At 39.2% G+C, this 19,591-nt stretch overlaps 1 long non-coding RNA gene across 7 annotated transcripts in view; it reads right to left on the bottom strand.

Moving 5' to 3' along the window:
• Positions 1-19,591, bottom strand: part of LOC311444194 — a 191,960-nt gene that overhangs the window by 40,008 nt on the left and 132,361 nt on the right. For 6 of the 7 annotated variants that reach the window (XR_014697700.1, XR_014697702.1, XR_014697703.1 and 3 more), the window contains 2 exons: positions 6,413-6,555; positions 838-964 (listed from right to left, as the gene is read on the bottom strand). The exons of the other annotated variant lie outside the window; for it this stretch is intronic. This is a non-coding gene — a long non-coding RNA (uncharacterized lncRNA). The remainder of the gene's footprint in view (positions 1-837; positions 965-6,412; positions 6,556-19,591) is intronic. 7 annotated transcript variants of the gene reach the window in all.

The raw sequence follows: 19,591 nt of genomic DNA on the forward strand, positions 1-19,591 counted from the left end.
TGACAGCTTTTTCAAGTGCAGTCCCTAAGGGTCTGTTCTGTGCTACTTAACATTTCTATCAATGACTTGGGAATAATATAAAAACATTACTGAGAAAGAATGAAGACTGGGGGAACATTCAATTAAAAAAAAAAAAAAAAAAGAAAAAAAGAATAAACCATTAATGCAAAGTGAGCTGGACACCTCTGTAAATTATGCAATAAGAGCAAATATATGTTTTAGTAGCACAAAATATAAAATCAAAAATCTGAAAATTAAGTATGCAGGCCAGAGTAACATGATGAGGAATCTATGCTGGAGAGCACTGACTTTGAAAAAAATCTGTGGGCTGTGGATGAAAATTATTCTCCTGCACAATGAGTTATCTAAGGGGGCCAGTATAATCTTGGGGTATATAAGCAGCAGAATCTCAATGCTCTTTTACCTTTTTACCTGGTATTGGTACTACTGTTCCTGAAATCTGTCCACAGCTCTGGCATTTACAATTCACTAATGTTGTAGAATCCAAGAGCCCAGACAAGTAAATGAATGAGTAAAGTGCAGGAAAACGTGTTTTGTGGTGAAAGACTCCAAGAGCTCATTCCAAAAAAGATCATCTGACTTGATCATAGCCCCTACACAGAACAGAAGAAAGAGGAATTTCATAGCTGATGCTGCTATGTTTTGGACAAAAGATACAGTAGTAGCTGGACTTTGAAATTTGATAAATTGATATTAACTACAAAGTTCAGATTTCACACCATTGTTGAGCTCGTAAAAGAACAGTGCATTTTTTTTCTTTACTGTGCACAGATGGCTCTGTGAAGACAATATTTTAGTTGAAGCACAAGTACTGACCTTGCAGCAATGATTCATGAAAGCAATCCCACCACTTAGGTTATTCAGGAAGTTAAATTAGATGATTATGACCATATCACTGCTGACCTTTAAATCTATGACAGTAGCTGAAGATTAGACCCCAAGTCTAGAAGAAAAAAAAAAAATGCTCACATTAAAGATAGTTAGCCATTAGAAACTACTCTAAGGACCATCTGTAGTGTTCATATTATTAACCATGAACTCCAGTTTGTCCCTTACAGCCGTGAGTTGGCTAAAAAATCCTAAGAGAAATACGGGCAGAAAATTTTCACCCTTACACAAGCTGCACAAAAGGATCAAGAACAATTGTTCCCAGTGGGAAGGGGAAAACTGGAACAAGGGAATCTTATGAACCTTGCACTATTGATTAGTGGCACTCAGCTAGGACAGTAGTAAATACTGATGGACCACTGCCTATCACTGCTAGTCAAGGTTTCTGTGTGCACTGGTGTAGAAGGGATAAGAAGCATATGACACTTCACTGGACAGAGGACAAGACTTAGATTTGCTGAAAATGAGTTGCATTCAGTTATTTAAATTGAGTCCAAATTTTTACAGCAGCAGAACATATTTGGTTCTGCAAGGAAGACAGGATTGAAAAACAGACACCAGTACATTTTATTTGCATTTATTCTGATATTTTAACATGAGAGGTGACTGGGAGCTAGCCCAGTATTATGCCATCTGTATCTGCAAGACCAGCTATAGCCTTATTATATTTGTGAGGAGGAGCTGACTGATTCAATTGCTTATTATTCTACTATATCACTTCCTTTTTTGCTTGCACTCTTAATCTAGTAATAGGAAGACTGAGATTCTAGAAGCAGGCAGACTCCTACGCCATTACAGCCTGAGTGCAAAAAGACACTGCATGATGAATTCCCACCTGCATCAAACACTCTTATCTTCTTCCCATTTCTTGTGCCCTCTCCCACTCACCTGGAACTGAACACTTCCCCTTTGCTTTATCTTATCTTGAAAACAAGGAAATACCGCAAGGTACATGTCAATATGACCTCTGTGAACTAGGAAAAAGCTGTCTAATGTAATGCCTTGTGGCTCCATTAAACCAATTAAAGATGCATCTTGAATTCTAGCAGTGTTGGGAAAAGAAAATAAGCTTTAGGCTGTGAGTTTAAAAAATGTAAAGAGACTAAAGACTTGCTCTTCTGCTCAGAGATTCTTCATAAAATGCATTTACATCGGAGATTTCTAAAAATTACTTCTACATGCTGCTTTTTCATTTATTGAATATTTACACCTTGTTTAAATGTCATAGATTAAACTGAAAGTCTTAGTGTTCTAGGCAAGCCAACTGGGGAAATAAGAAGTAACCTTGAACAAAATGATTAGAAATTTTCTTTCCATAGTTTAGGAATTAGTGAAAGAATAAGCAGGACGAAACAATTGCATTTACAGGATTGCCTTTGCCTTATCAATGTACAAATTACATATATCAGGGAAGACCGAGGGGTGAGTTTTGCCACTATCTTTCCTCCTATGTTTCCATATTAAACTATACTTTTTGACCAGAGACAGTTAGGATATGTTAAATACACTTTTTAGGTCAGAAAAGATTGCTATACTTTTGATTAATGACTGGTCATCCAACATTGACCATGCTGCAGTGTATATAGCAGAGCAAATCCAATGTGGAGAAGCAAAGGCAGGATGCTGGTTGGCTTTAGGAAATCTGAAATGCTTGTGGAGTCTCTGGACTGTGCAAGAAGACAAAAATGATAATAATGAAAGAGCAGTCTTGAATATCCTGCTTTTCTGCAGCTGGTATTTACCTTTGAGTGGAATCAGAACCAGAGTAATACTGTCTGAAGCTAGGGATGGACAAGTCTAAGGAGCACTAATTATCAAGATGAAGTGAATTGGCGTTTGGCATCACTAACTTAGATCCTTATTTGCCAGGAATGACTCATGTTTCCTTATGCTGTGGAAGCAAAAATGTTTCATTTCATGGTAACATTTGAGTAAGCAAAGTCAAACACACTTTAAAAACTTCTCAGTATCTCTGAAGAATTGAGGAAGCCCACGTTCCTGCATGAGTCTTGCCCTGCTAACATCCAGACTGAATGACTTCTTGATCTGAAGACAGATAATATTATATATATGCCAACTACATTAATAGGAATTAATTGGACGAATTAACACGGAGACCTTTTCTACACATGACTATTGCAATAGTATACAGAATTCTGGTTGAGGATGTAATCTACAGAAACAGATGAACACTGGTATGATCTTTAGTATAGGCACCAATTTAAAGACCACCTTATTGGGTTTCCTTAAGAGTAATAGATGTAAGGAATGCTTGCAGTGCCATCTTTGGTCTCTGACTATGCCACTGTAATGATACTGGGATTTAGGAAAGCAGTGTAATTTCTGGGTGCAGGGAGTGTGTTAGTGTCAGAGAAAGCCTTTACAGGAAATTACCTTTAATTATCTTCAACAAGTGGCCTTTGGTGGCCTGTCACATACGGGAACATGATTACAAGACTGTTAAAATGTATAATGTAACAGAGGTGTTTACAGTTTACCTGAAAATGTATTATTTTATTTCTAAATTTCCACCCCGCTGTTGAGGTCAAGAAGCCGCTTCCCTGTGGGCCTGTCTAACTGCAGAGAGGATCTGTAGCCACTTCCGAACTGCATCAGCAGATACCCAATCTTGGATGAAAAGAACTGGTGAACTTTTGATAAATGCTTTCCTGAGATGAAGTCTGAAGACCTGCCCTGAGGTGTGTCAACAAGATGCTTCTGCAGATATCCCACAGAAACACAGATACTGCTCCATGTGATGACATTAAACTAGAATTACATTTCATCAGCTTCATTGTCAGTCCAAGGTAAAAGTGAAACATTCACTAGCCAGTGAATGCTTCGGACATTTTTGGACAGTGGAAAGCTTTGCTGTCCAAAGGGACAGAATCAGCAAATTTCTCTCCTCATCCAGTCTGTGCGACAGAACTCTCTTCTGAGAGTGGAAGACGGTTGTTTCTACAGCCAAAGTGCTGTAATTGGTCGTAAGGGAAATAAGAAATTTGTCCATCAAAGACAAGTCGGGTGGGGTGGAGCTCATCTGCTTGTAAGTGAACTCAATTCAACCTATTACACAGGCCACAGACTATGATTGTTGCTTTTGGTCCAGAGCATCACCTCCAAATGGTGCCACATTAAAAAGGAAGAGCCAGTCTTACATATACCCAGCTATCTGCACCCAGCTTTCCTATCCACACCTGCAAAGCTTTCATAGCAGCCTCCATAAAACATCTACCATCATAGCTCACCTACATCCCGATGGTTAGCAAGAGCTGTCCTTGTGCACTCCTGGCCCGGCCGATTTGCATCTCAGCCTTAATGCTATTTACTCACAGTCCTGCTGTGACTGTTATCAGACACGCACGGTTTTGTGGTCAGCTACTGTGTATTGCTCTCTTCAGCCCTTCAGGTTTGACAAGGATGGATGTGAAAAGAAGTGAAAAAGTAAGAAAATGCAGTGTACTAACAACAACAAGAACAACAAAAACTCTGGTAGCTTTTTAGCATTTGCACCTAACTCAGACATTTTCTCTGAACAATAAGAAGTCAATAAATCACAATAAGCCAGTTGGAAGTAAAGTGTTTAACTAACTAAACCACTGAGCCTTATCTGTTAACAGATAAGTGGGAACCAGATTAGGGAGATCACTAACTTTAAAGACAGGTAGCATGGATAGGAGGAGCAAAAATGATCTCATTTTCTATTTCTCTGGGTTACAATAGCAGCAAGGACATAGAAACAATGCATTTGAGAGAAACTTTTCACTAAGATAAAAAGTTATGCTTTCACCAACACTTTCAAAGATTATCTAGTTTGCACCAGTTGATACAAAAAATGACATCAAAGATGACAGCCAGTGCAAAACAGTCAGCAACAGATACCCTGCATCATATGATTTTTTGTATTCCTTCACTGTTTGAAGTTAAATTTTAAGTATTTTTCCCACTACAGAGATATTTATCACTATTTCTGTCCACTAAAACAAAAAAATATGGATTGCCTTGTATAATACTGTATACTACCAAGGGGCCTAAGAAAATATCTAAATGTTTCTATAAAACCAGTGGAAACAAAGCCTTATGATGACTGTTCTATACTTCAATTGTTCATATATCCCAAAAATCTTTTGAAATGGGAGAATATGAATCAGCATATATTTTAATAGGAAATTTTAGGGGAACATGAACCGCATTTAGCTGCTCTGCAGAATGAGTAATTTAAACGACATTTACTCTGAATAAAAATGCAGGTATTACTTCCTGCTTCTCCTTCATACCACACATGCACAAAAGGAAATGTGTTGAGAAAATTACTTTAATATTGATATTCTTCTTGTAATAGAGTCCTTGTTACCGAGGCAGGACTCACAGCACAGCAGCGCATTATAGGGGCTGGAAGGTGAAGGCAAATTGATGTTTAACTTTGCGTTATGCTTTGTAAACTCGGAGAATGGAAATGTGAACCAAGATCAGGAAATGCTATTACTGGTCATAGAGAAGGGCGCTGGCGTGCTGAACCTCCTGCGTGGGAACAGTCACGAGCAAGCAATGCTGCAGGAGCTGCAGCAATCCAGGGCCAGCCACAGGGGGAGCATGAGAAATGCAGTTCTTTGACCAGCTTCTCACTTGCTGTGGGCAGAGGGGAAATGAGATGACACTCTTCTGGGGTGAAGCAGTGCAGTAGGACACCCCTAAAAGCAGATTATTTGCACTGATCAAAATGAAAGGCAGGAGAGCAGTGAAGGGTTTGCCCAGCTAGGGGAAGAAAAGGGAAAGTTACAAGTGATTCTTCTGCAATTATCATTTGAGGGTGTTGTAACTCATCTCCACACTTTTTATGCATCTGGGATTCTGTTAATTCAGGCAAAGAACTTCACACTTGCCAGACTTCATGCCAGTGGCACAAAGCTGATAATGTCTTGCCTAACCCAAGTGAGCCTGTAGGACAGTCCTGCAGAAGCAGCAGCGGGGCTAGGGATTTGATCCTGCATTCTGCCCTGCTCACTGAATGCATCCCTGTTATTCCATCCTCCCTTCTGCTATGAGCAGAAGCTTGAAAAAACCTTTGTGGAGACATAAAATGGGGTTTCTAGCACAACCTGGGGCTTTGCACTCAGCTGAGTAACAGGAGAAGCTTAAACAACTTGCCTGAGGTTGTACAGCCAGAGAATGGCTCAAAACAAAACTTGTGTGGAGGAAGATTCTCGTTCTAAATAGTGCCAGTGGGAAGGAACAATACCATTGCCCTCAGTGACTCCTACAAAACATCACTGCTGTCATGAATTCTCAGAATGAGATTAGTACCTATGTTCTATACACACAGCATCTTTAGCTGAACAGCTCGAGCTGTTGTGGACCCAGGATACCTTCACTGCTTAGCAGGAATGGAACTAGACTGAAAGAAAAATAGTCCTTCTACAGAAATCATGAGAATGAACTCAGGAGAGCTTTACAACTATTTACCCACACAATACTTTATGAACATTCAATGGACTCTACTTACAGTGCATGTAGCAATATAGAGTAATGGCTTAATGCTCCTGGCAAAACAGCCTCTTTCATGTTCCTCCCATGTTTTGCACACTTTCTGCAATCAGGCCCCAATTCTCCTTGTTGACTCCAGCATGCTCTGACTTCCATGGACTTCTGCCGAGTCAAAGAGAAACAAACCTTGAGGATCAGAGCTTTACATTGTGAATTTTTGTGTTGGCCTTCTGTTGTTCCTAAAATGCCTCTGGTGCTCAACAAAGTGTCCAGAAACGACAGTTTCCCCAGGAAGAGGTGAGCCACCAGAGGTAACAAGACAAGGGAAGTTCGAGAGCTCAGCTAGGCTTTATTTTAATCTGTTCAGTGATTCCTCATCACATCCCACAATGCCCAGACATATTAGAGAACACTGCTATCTGCATGAAGATACTCAAAGGACCTTATCTACAATTACGAAACAAAGAAAAAATGAAGCAAAATCAAACTCCATTAATTTTGAATTTTCATAATAGTATATTTATAGAATTTGGCTTAAGGCAGAGTATTGTTGTCTTTGTGTCCAAAAAGGTTTAGGGATGACTACTTGATAACACACCTTCTAAAGCAGTGTTTTGGTGTCTGCTGATGAAGGCTGTTTTTGTCATCATAGCCCTGTAAATACGCACATGTAATACGTCTAAAACATATCCAAAATACCATGTTTAGAGATACTGTATTTACTCGATCCACCATCTCACACAGAAATCAGTTCCTTGTAATCAGTCCTTTATCTGTAATGCAATTATTTATTTCAGTGTTTCTTACACAGAAACAATCTTGCCTCTACTGCAAGTCACACACACCCTCTACCTAACAGCACCAGGCTCACTCACTAGTCCAGTTTCTCAGGACTCTAACAACTTAGCTGTTCAAAGACAGCCCAATAATTTATACATGGTTTTCAGTTATTTAGATCTAGATCTCCTCTTGTGTCTGTAGATAGAGCGTCCTTGTCTATATTTGGGTGCATTCCCTCATTATAATCTCTTCTGGAATGGTTGTTGGCTTGAATTTAAGGAAAAAGAGGGAAACATGAAAGCTGGAACATGTTGCTGAGAAGATTATTGACTGATAAATTGCATGATACATGTGTCTGCAGAATGAGAATCCAGTATAGCTGCAAGCCACTCTACAGGTCACACATTTTTTAGTGTAAATAGTCTTAAAAGCGCTCAGTACAACTACACCAATGCTTCTGTTGATTATAAATTCACTGTCATTTTTTTCACCAGGGTAGGAAGATATCTAAAACAGCATCTTTATGGTCAAGACTTCATCTTGTCCCACTACCACTTGCTGCCTGCAATTAATTTGTAATTAATTCAAATAAACCTTTTAGGAATGTTTTCACATATAACTATATGAAGAAATTAATAACTTTCCTGTTATTTCATGACTTAGTTCAAGAGGATCCTTTCTGACTCATCCTAGACAAAGCTCCCACTGAAATCACTAGAAAAGGAATTCAAGATAGGGCATTTTGAGTTTTCTGTTGTTCCAAAAAAATCCATGAAGTAAATACAATGTGGAGTTCCAGTAAGTGATAAAGTTCCTACTTGGTTGATGTCATTCAGCCTTTCTCTTCTTGTTGCTTAGTCAGGATTCTCTAACCACAGCTTTTCAGTGTCTCACCTAACATTTTCATTGATGTGGTTATTCATAAGGATACTATTCATAATAACCAGCTAAAACCAGATGTCAGGAAAACACAGGAACAGAATTACTATGTTCTCAGAAGCTTCTGATTTTCTATGGGAAACCTGCAAACTCTAAGGGGGCACTTATTAGGTGAGGTTAATTTTTATCGAGTATTGAGAGTGAAATCTGCCTTAATTGTTCTGAAATAATTAAGACAATAGTTGTCTACATCTATATGCTTCATGTTAAAGTACGAATAAATGAAATAGCTTTTGAATGCATTGAATTCCCTGAACATTAGAAAATGTGAAATGTTATTCATCTTTCCAGATCCAGACATAGAAACTCAATTTTAAGTCATTATTTTGTCATACCTTGCCATACAGCTTACATATTTGGGAATCAAACCAAACTTTTGAGAGAGGCTTTTGACCACTAATGTCTATATACAGTAACAAAATACGAAGTTGTTTATTTTACAACTTGCTCTTGCAAGACATATATACTGTATGCTAAGGTGCATTGACTACACCTGCTGGTAAGGGCTGAGGGACCTGGTTTTTGACTGGCAAAACCAAGAAAGCAGCTAATGAAGCCAAACATCTTCATGTTTGTAACTGTCATCCAAATTATACAGATCAGGACAGCAAACAAATCTGTGGGGAACCTGGATGTGCAATTAGACCTACATGGATAAAAAATATTTTCTTTTGGACATGGAACATCATTTCAAATGGAACTTCACAACATGCTGTGATTCACATTGTGAATATGGTCTTGTATTGACCCAGCTCAGATAATCCTAAACCATAAATAAGATTTCTGAGAACTAAAATAATAGTCATCAATTCTGATCACAGCCACATAACAGCATCCTATTAACTCGGCCAAGAATAAGACATCAACATCTCCCTGAAATACTAATCACCACACCTGGAAATGTGTGCTCATCTCTGCTTTAAATCTATTCATTATTTAAAACAATTATATATCAATTAATCAACTGGCTTTGTTGATGATGAGCATTGTTTCACTTTACGATTTTCATCAGTTCTGAAAGGTATGAAGAAAACCTCCTGCCTGAGAGGGTAAAATAAACCCTAACTGGCACTGAGAAGTGAATTCCACTTCTGTCAGAAGAAACAGAGCCTGTGATATCAGGGATATCACACAAGTGTATCCTCTAGATCAGTTTGGCCCACAAAAAGGGAATATATAACTTCAAAAAATGTTTTATCTTTAAAAAATCTACTAATTTAGTGAAAACATTGTTAATATTTACAAACCTAGTTTGCCTGCATTCACATTTTACTTGCAATGAATCACTAAAAGGATTAGGAGGACAGTCGATCAGCTAAGAGGAAAACCAAAGTTTATGCAGACTATTTTTAGATTTGCAAGCCCTGTCACGAGGATGCTGCTGGCTCTCGGAACAGCCAGAAAGCGCTGCACTTTTGCAAATAAGCTATGGTCCAGATATATTTTAAGGATGACTATTTCTCTCCAGCTTTGTAGAGAAAATCAATATCTTGTTTTCAGATGTGTAAATGTAGTCGTCTCTCTAAAGTGCCCCGGTCAGTTTACCACACGTTCAGCAGCTGCTTCTTTCCAGGCTATCCCACGATTCCCAGCCTATGAGGATTGACAAGGCAATGATAAACTAATGTGCCCCCTCAGCTCTGTGCACGGCCCATTGTTCCGGCAGCTGAGACCCTCTGCTTCTATTTGCTTTCTCCCACATACATTATTCAACAGCCCAGGAAAAGGCCAAGAACCTCTTTCATTCAGGAATTTTGTATTAAAATAATCAATTTCAAACTGAAGCGGGGAAAGGAGGCTTGCTACAGGCAAGGCCTATTAATAAGCCACCAGTCTCTGCCATTTGCATTGGAATCATGCTATCATGAGATAATATATTATTATATTTCTTATCCATAAAAAGAAGAAACCTAAGAATGCCTTCCTTTCTTTTTTGGCGTAAACATTAATTAAAGCAACACCTTCCTGATGTTATATTTGGGCACACCATTTCCAACATAAACACCTCATTTGTGAGGGTCTGTGTAATAGGCTACCTAGGCTACAGTTTGATTTAGAAAGTCATAGGAAAGGAAGGAGATGTATAGTTTCACAGAGGACAGACAAGCCGGATATTAAAAATAACTTAAAACACTTTCTGTGAATGTTTTTACAGATGATTAAAATCCAAATTCATTATTCTATGCAAAAGGTTTGCTGGCATTACAACATATTACGTCATGCCAAAGAGATGTTCAACACTGTTAATTCATAAACTGTAAGACATTCAAGTGCAGTATTTCTCCTTACAGCCCTGCCAGAAAAGAACACAGGAATAAAGGCAGGACAAGCCATTACCATTGTACTTCACGACCTATGGCACATTTAGGGAATATAAGATCACCACCTTCAAAAAAAGCGGTAAGTGTCACTTCCACAGCCAAAGAGCAGCAATCACACACACACACAAAAACATAACAGAACTACAGAGGCATTGCTTTTTACATTATTAATTGGGTCTATTGATCAGAAGCAGTTCTGTCCACTCCCCAGTTAAACCTCCCTATGGCACTCTTAAGATTTCATTCAGTGCAACTTTTCTCTCAGTTTTCTAGAGACGTACACATTTATGGCTGCAGCATTTTACTTTGTCCATGCTTGACATCTTGCATGGACAATAACATTAAAAATAATAAGAAGAATAAAATAAATAAATAAATAAATAAATAAACCACAGAGACCACCAGCAAGAAAGCATGCAGAAAGCCAACCTAGTGTCAGTGGAAGTTAACAGCAGTTATTGTACGGCTTTCAAATAATGTTGACCAGTGCCCACTTCTGTATTTGTGTTTTCTCCTCTTCTTCTTGAGGTACCGTGATAGCTCCTTGTTATGAATGTTTCATCTGCTGTTTGATTTTTCTGCTAACCAAGAATGGTCAGTATTGTTTAAAAGTGATTTTAACCTGGTAACACTGGTGAGATAAATATTGCATCTACTTAACCAGCAGCAGCCTTGTGAGCACCAGGGTGTGCGCGACTAACTAAAGGTGGTTGTGGACAAGCTCTGCTCAACTTCATTAAGGGGAAAAACACGCTAGTTCCAGCCCAATATCTTGGCTGTGAAGTGAAACAAAGTATAATTACATGCAAAAAGTTAGATGCTGCTGTCAAAAGTCTGAACTTGCATCTCAGTGGGGACATAGCAAAATAAAGGAATTTACCCAATTCTGATAGCAGTCAGAGGAATTTTTGTTTGATCTGACACTGGCACCAAACATACACATTTGGAGATTCTGACAGGAAAATCCAAGAAACGTTTGATGGCGGAAGCACACAACCTGAAGTCAAAAAGGTTAAATGTACTGGGATTTGTGCTCATGAGTCACTTCCACAGCTCAAAATGCTCACTCAGTAAGTGAATAAAACATTCCAGAAAGTGCCGTGTACAGCATGAGGCATCCAGCTTCAATAAGCAGATATTTTTTGCCAGCGGATGACCAGTGCCACGTAACTATTCAAACTTTTGTTTTGCACTCCAGAGAGTTTAATTTCAGAACTCTGCAAGGGATGGGAGCGAGACTCATCTCCAGACGAGGCAGTAGATCATATCATTGTGTCCAGGTTTCCCATGGTCTGAATGTACCAAAACCTCATATTTTCACTGTGCAAAACAAACCAATCCCTTCTGCTTAGCATTCATAGTTTTGAGGATTAGAAATCATTCCTATGACAGAGGTCGGCTGCTATCTGCTCACTCTGAGCCAAGTCAGAGCAAAATAAAGGACACCTCAGTCCCTTCCCCTGACAAGCCATGGCTTCGACAGGAAGGAAATTTGGGAGCATGAGCAGAAGACTGACAGGAGACTGAGCAAGTCTGAGTGATCAAGGGGTCAGGATCTTTTGCCCACTCTGATTCCTAAATCTTGGCCTCTCTCTTTTGTGATGCTGGTATGCAACTACCTTTATCTGTTTGGAAAAGAAAAAGTGTACAGCTGGAGTCTGCACCTGTGCCAGAGAGACCAATGCACTGTCAGGTCTAGTAACACAGACGTAGTCTAGAACACTTTTACAGTACAAATTCAACTGTATCACCCAGAACATGCTCAGTTTCTCAAAGCCTGCCTTTAAAAGACAGCTAATATTCAATTTTAACTTGGATTTTCTCTGTCAGTACACATTTAAGAGTTACACATATTTAATTTTTACTCTACAAGTGCATCAAATGTCATACTTTACAAAGCTGTATTTCCGAACATAGTTACCCAACAGCATTAAATCTCTGAAATTAATACAGGTTATATAAAACATAGAAGCAAATCCAGAGTGTTTCTAACCTAAACTAATTACATTTCCACATCAAAGGTTGTCTACAAACCTGTAAGTAGTTTCTAACAACAGCTGCTGCACAATTATTCCATAAAGAATTTGCTATCTACAAAGCCTCCAAATCAAACCAACGAGGCTAATAGTATAACTGGGGGTAGGAAAATTTGTAAGAAATCAGACTCTTGTTTTCTCAAATGACTTAGGACTTAAAAGGATGAGGTATATTGTAACTTGTGCCAAGATCTTGTAGCCACTGTAAAACAAACTCTACTCTTTAATTTTCACTTAATGGAATGATTCAAAACCCATATTGATATAAAAATAATAATATAGTTCAAGATTCCATACAGGCATACTATACAGTTATTTTTCACAGATTTTTTTTCCTTTTTTTAAGTGTCTCACTGAACTAAATACTTTAGTAACTGTGGGCAGCTTCCATTACTCATTATTAGATCTTTGATGTAATTCTTCTCTAGTATTCAGCATGTGAATTTACTCTGCAATTTGCACTCAATGCTTGCAGTAAGCCAACATGTACAAAGACAAAATGCTGTCAACATTTATCTGCTGCTTTACACATGCCTGGAGCAAAGCAAAAGGAAAGGGGCAAGCATTTATATTCCTGAACTCAAAGCAAGCTACATTCACTTGAGACAGTGCAGAATAAAAGACAGAGTAGAAGAGATGAGAAAGTAAACAGGAAGTGAAACACTAAGAAAAGGATAAGAGGCCAAAAAAAAGTCCAAAAACAATTCAGAAGAGGAAGAAGCAGATAACGGAATGGATGGTTAAAGAGAGAAAGAAAGCGAAATCTTAAACATAAGCTCAGACATGTAACACAATGAGTTCACCCAGGAAGATGGCAAATTCCCCACCGCTACTACTGGGAGCCCAGTGGTAGTAAAAGGCAGGTCTGAGCACTGCCAACCTGGATGACAGCAAACACCAGCCCAAACAGCACCCAAGGACAGTAATTCACACCAAGCCCAGGGCGAGCCTCAGCTCCATCTGAACATAGGAGCAGGGAGTAAGAAAGGAACAACTCTCTGCCAAGCGGACATGCACAAACTTATACAGAAAAGGAAATCTGATTCTCAAACTTTCTGAAAATTCACCAAATTGCACGAAAAATGGCCATGTATCTCTGCAGTATAATGAAAAATATGCCGGTACAGTTAGAAGGGAGAACATCGCAGAATAGGCAATTTGAAGAACAATCCATATGGGTCTTGTGTAGCTAGGGCTAGTTCAAAGCACAATTTTTCCTTGGAAATTGGTACATCTATATCAAAACCTTACTGGGAATGTACAGATTCCTTGTGTGTGTGTGATGTTTTTTGTTTTGTTTTGTTTTCTGGAAAATTATTGAAACAGGTTATTTCTATAAGTTGCAAGCAAAAGCATATTTTTATAAGATGTCACTATATTCCAAATTCCAAGATTTTGACCTTTTGTCCTACATGGTAACGAAGATTTTGAAGATTCTGGATTTGCAGAATTCTTCCAGTGGTAAAAGATGTAGTTTTATTCCTATTCTGTTTCTTCCTTCCTTTCTTAACAAACAGACTTTTTAAAAAAACAAGGAAGTAAGAAATTGTATGAACTGCACTTGCAAATGAGTTGAATCACTAATTACATCTCACAGACCAATTCCATAAGGTGCCAAATCCTGCGAAAGTCACCCGGCAGTGCTGGGGCTGGACGGTGCCCAGCACTTTGTTAGGAAGATCCTTGCCAGTGCTGAAATGAGCTGCATTGTAATATTACATGCTTGCTGCTAGAACTGATCCAGAGAAGGGCTAAGTGTCCTCAGCTCTGATTACCTCTCATTGGGAATTGAGAGCACTTGGCAAGATCCAGCCTTAAAGCTGTCTGGCACATTATCCTATTTCATAGAGTGATTTATTTTAAGTGAAAGCATATGGATAGCAAGTGTCAATGGTGCAATAGTGCTAATGTTAGGTGATGCACCCATCATACATGAGAAGAAACGTGGTCTCTCCAAGCAGAAGGTAGCAGTGCATATGCTTCTGTCAATAAGATCCCACACACATTCCCGATGAGCACATTTATGAGCTCCTATTATCATCAGGGGAGGGGGATGGGGGACGTCCATGTCTCTACGTGTTTTCTGTGCTAATCTGAGAGCTGGACCAAATCCCAGTACTTGGGTCACTTGTACACAGAGTTCTCATTGTGAATCAGGGGTAAAATGGCAGCCTCTCAGTTGTGCTTTGAAACTATGCATTTTTTAAAACTTGTGTATGCATAAGCCTCTTATTTAATGAATGACTCCCTTTGTATTTACATGTTCCACCATCCACAGAACAAATAGGGTTTAGTCGTTTGAGAATGAAAACTTCTAGTCCTCAAGGGAGAGAAGGGAAAGAGAAAAAATACTTGCAGCTACTTTATGGAAGTGGTAAAAAAAAAAAAATCAATTAGCCTCTTAGTTTTATTTAGATCTTACCTGGTCTTCAAGGCACTATGTTGACAAAAATGTGCTCTTTCCTAAGTTCCATTTCTGATTTATTCCACAGAAAAAAAAAGTTCTGATGTAAATGTAACTGAAACATATTGGTTTTGATGCAGCTGAATTCAGATCAAAAGTGGTCATAAAAGTTATTTTTTGCTACTCTTTGTCATTATCCCAAATTAAAAGTATCTTCCAGACCTGACGGTTTCTTAATCTTATTCAGTTTTTTTTTCTTCCCTTTAAATTCAGCTGGTAAATGAAATATGTGAAATAATAAATAAATTAAAAATATATGGCAGAAATCATTTCAAAGGATTTAGCGGCCAAGATAGGAATGTACTGAAAGCAGCATTTTAAGTTGTCTTGGTTTCCAAAAGGAAATAGTTATAAATTAGTTCTAGGGCACTCTGACTCATTTATAAGAGTGGTTCAAGAAACTCTTCAATATTAATTAGTAGCCTGTGAATTCAGCCTATGCAATTATGATGAGACAGTTCTTTGGGTATGAAAGAGCTAACTTATCATATTTTTGAATTCACCATCTATAAGCTTGAATATTTTTGTATTTCCATATTTCTCAAGTAGCACTTAATTTAATCTTATCCCCATTTCTTTCAATAAACCATTGTTGCATCTCTTAAGCAGCACAGCTTCCTCCTCTAACTCATCTCCCCGTGAAATTGGTTTAATGAAGCAGAAAGGTATGAAGCATTAACAACACTGGAATTCATGTGGTAGCACTTCGTTTTTCAGAGGCACTCACATTTCCTACCTAATTTATAAAATCAGCACACAAATGATTTTTATCACAGCCATTACATCAGTATAAATTACTGCCTTTTCTATAACACGGCAGTTAGTCAAACTGTTGAAATGATATCTATTAGTCATAGAGAGGAGGAGGGAAAAAGAAAAACCTGTAGGAAAGATTTAGTGTAAAATAAGGACTGATAGCAGCCTTATTGAAACACTAATATTAATTTACCAAATGAGCCCAAAGTGCATATATTTCGCAAGGGAAAATTAAAAACACACAAAGTAAAGCAAATGGGTCAATTTGTAAGGAACCAAAAAAGAAAGTCAGCAAACAAACTATTCTGCATCACAGGCAGTCAGAAATGCAATTAGGAAGATCCTCACATCCAAGAAGGCAGGAGATGCCTCACTCCCAGTCAGAGCCCCATATCTGTCCCAAGCTCCCCTGTTCACCTCATTGCTCTAGCACTGGTGTTCTGCTTTTGCGCACTGCAGCTTCTCCAAAGTCATGGTTATCCTGTCTTCTTCCACATGCACGGCTACCTGCTTGTATCCTGCCTGTTCCTTTCCAAGCTAGTGGAAAGCAGCCCCTACCACCCATGTCGCCACACAGCAAAAAATACAATGATGCTTGCTGGGAAAATTATGCAGTGTCCCTTGCTTTTCCCAGTGAGTATAAATTACTTTTCCAGGGCCTAAATCCTGACTTTCAAGGTTTAGCTTGTAAAAAAATACCTGCTCATTCTGCAGATGCATCACATACTTGAAAATACTTTGGTCTTGTACTCCTTTGTAAACAACACCTGTCTCTGCTAGCAGATCTGTTGCTGGTCTTACAAGTTTGTCCTGGGCCTCCTTTCCTGTTTGCTATTCTTCAAGCATGACTCCTTCCAGGATTGTTCTGTAAATTCACTGTTACCTTCTTTGTCAGATCTCTCCTTCAAACCTGCCTATGTGAAACAGCCATCTGATAGTGCGTGGACAAAAGGTCAGCAGGAAATACTCTTTCAGAATCACAAAGATGCTCCAGGACAATCTACTCTTCCTATAACTTTTATTCTCACCCTCCTTTTCCCAATTATTTCCCCTTCATGTACTTTCTCCCTCGTATTCGACTGGAAAGGCTCAGAGGCAGGGACCACGCCTTCTGATTTGTCCTCTCACAGCAGCACACATAATAGGACACAAGACATCATGGACACTGCTTGATGCCATTGTCATTAGGGACACTAAGTACTGAAATCATTTAAAAAAGGAAAAAAAAAAAAAAAAAAAAAAAGGCTGATTAGGTCATCAGTGCAACCACATAAAACCTACAAAGTGTACACAGTTCAAGCTGTCTTTCCTCTGTGTTTTGCCTTATATTTTGATCTCCTTCTGCTTACAGTTCTCATTAATTAGCCTCTCGCTCTGTATACCATTAGGGACTTTTTGCCTGCCTTTCTCTGTTTGTAGCAGATGTAAAACTGGTGTATAAGTGTCTACTGATGGCACCTTGTGGCTAAACCAGAGAAATGCTTGGGAGTATGAACGAGAACGAGGAAGGCAGGAAAATATCAAGAAAATGAAACAGGCTGAGGATCATATCCCCTCCAATAGTGACAGCTGAAAAAAAAAAAAAAAAAAAAAAAAAAAAAAAAAAAAGTGGTGCAACGCTGTGAAGTTTTGCAAATACCTCCTTGGCAAGGCAGTGCAAAACCCCTGCCTGCCTGCTGCTCCCCCATCCTCCCCAGTCCCTGCAGAGTGCTGGAGCAGTGGGCTCAGAGACCAGCAGTGCAAGGAGGGGATTTTGCCTTAAACCTCATCCCAGCAGGAGGCAGGAAAAGGGGGAAGGGGCCTGAGGCTTTCACTTGACTAAGTGAACTGGCAAATCCATCTAATCCAATGTGCGAGGGGGAGGAAGGAAGGACCCAGGCTTTCCCTGCTATCCAGAGCTCCGTGAGTGTTAAAGCCAGTTTTGCTGGGTGCCTTTAGACTCTGCAGAAGAGAACATCAGCTCTAAACCCTGTTATCACTTTCTGATCTGCACTGCTCAGCAAAAGCACTGACCTCCAATGCAGCCCTTTCTGCAGCTATTTTAAGAGGCACTGCAGTACCTGCTGCCATGGGTGGGTCATAACTGCTCTGAAAAGCTGATGGGTATTGGAGAGAGCCAGAACACCTGCTGATCTCTGTTTCTGGAGGCATGCAGCGATGCATTCAGTCCTCACATCTCTCGCTTCTCCCCTACAATCCCAGGTGCTGACGGGAGGTCCTGAAGGGGCCCAGATCTGCCAGTCAGCCAGGATCCAGGAGGCAGTGACCAATGATGAAAAGTCACTGGGTCCTTGCTGACTAGTTCAGGCACAAGCCCTGCTCAGGACAAGCATCAGCAAGGCATGATGAAAGCCAAGTGTATGCCAACACTGGCTCTCTCAGTATTCATGCAATAAGTTCTCCCCCCCACAGAAGTAGCTGACAGGATTCCCACAATGCGAGGAGTAACAATGGTGGGATTAAGGGACAGAAGAGGACACATGTACCCTACAGACAAAGGATATTTGACATCAAGCAATATTACCTAAGATATGTCCTAGGTAAAGAGCAGCAAACCAAGAGAGCACGCTAAATTACAGGCAGATGGGATAACGAAGCCAACTGAGGGTCTCCCATGAAATGCTGTGGCCACAAGAAGCAAGCTCTGATGGTGTCCCAACCAGTAAGCAATAGCAAACCTGGTTTAAATCAAGACTGCCTCTCATTTACAGTGTTTTCTGGACTTTGGTTATGTCTGGTCAATTCTTCCTAAACAACCCAGCTAGTTTCCCTTCGTGTCTCTCTAGGTCCCACTCTGTTCCATGTTATCTTTAATACTTCATTAGCATACTCCCCAGTCCTTTTAAGACCTGACTCAAAGTTTCTACTCCCAACAGTATTTGGTATAATTAAGCAGCATATTTGTCATTTGGGAACAGAAACAGAAGTACTGTGGTTTGTTCAAGATCACCCAACAGATCAGATCTCCTGAGTTTCAGAGACAGGCACATGTAAACATGGGACCCAAATGCAAGTCCTCATTCTAGAGGAGAACCTCCATGATGCAAAATCAGGGAAGTTCATTTCATGCATGAAGGCATGGAAATAAACCACGTGAAAGCTGGATATTTGAATCCAAAAAAAAAAAAAAAAAAGAGTAAAAAAAAAAAAAAAAAAGGTGAAAATTATCTTTGCTAGCTAGACTTACAGATTCTCAGCAGACTTGATCAAGTATCATGCAGGAAGGATGTCAAGCAAACATCTCTATATGCCTTATATAAATGCAGGGCAGAAGAACGTACCTTGGCTGTCCATCTAGGGGTTGGTGCACTCCATATTAAAAGACAAATGAGGCTCTCAAAAACCAGAAAGCTTTAGGAGCAGCAATACAAGGTAAACAAAAAAAACATTTTTGTGCCAGACCTCCACTGCAGCTATATCAATTCTCTTTTTCATGGCCTATTGCAGTACTATAAACAATGAATCTCAACAGCTTTAATACATATGGATTTTGCCTACAACTGTACAACTGTGTCTTGTCAGGCAAATTTGGGGCTTTCCAATCCAGTAGAGACAGAAGTCTCTTTTACTGATTCAAAAAACCAAAAGACCATAATGAATAAACAACACCCCGTGTTACGAAAAGCACAATGATACACTTAAGAGAGGGGGAAATCAGTAGTACCTGGCATAACTTTTTTTTTTTTTTTTAAGAAACACCTTTTTCTCCTCTACTATAAAAATACCTTTTGCCATAAAATGACTCTTGTACTTTTGGTGCTACATTTTGCCGTATCTCTGCTTAATACTAAAACAGAATTTAACACCAGCAGATAAAGAATAAAAGTCTCACATCAAGGAGAATTTTTGCCTGGAAAAAGGAGCAAAGTGAAAGATTCAATGAAGCCCATGAAAGACTTTAC

Source organism: Aythya ferina (assembly GCF_964211825.1).
Source record: "Aythya ferina genome assembly, chromosome: 13".
NCBI classification, from domain to species: Eukaryota; Metazoa; Chordata; class Aves; order Anseriformes; family Anatidae; genus Aythya; species Aythya ferina.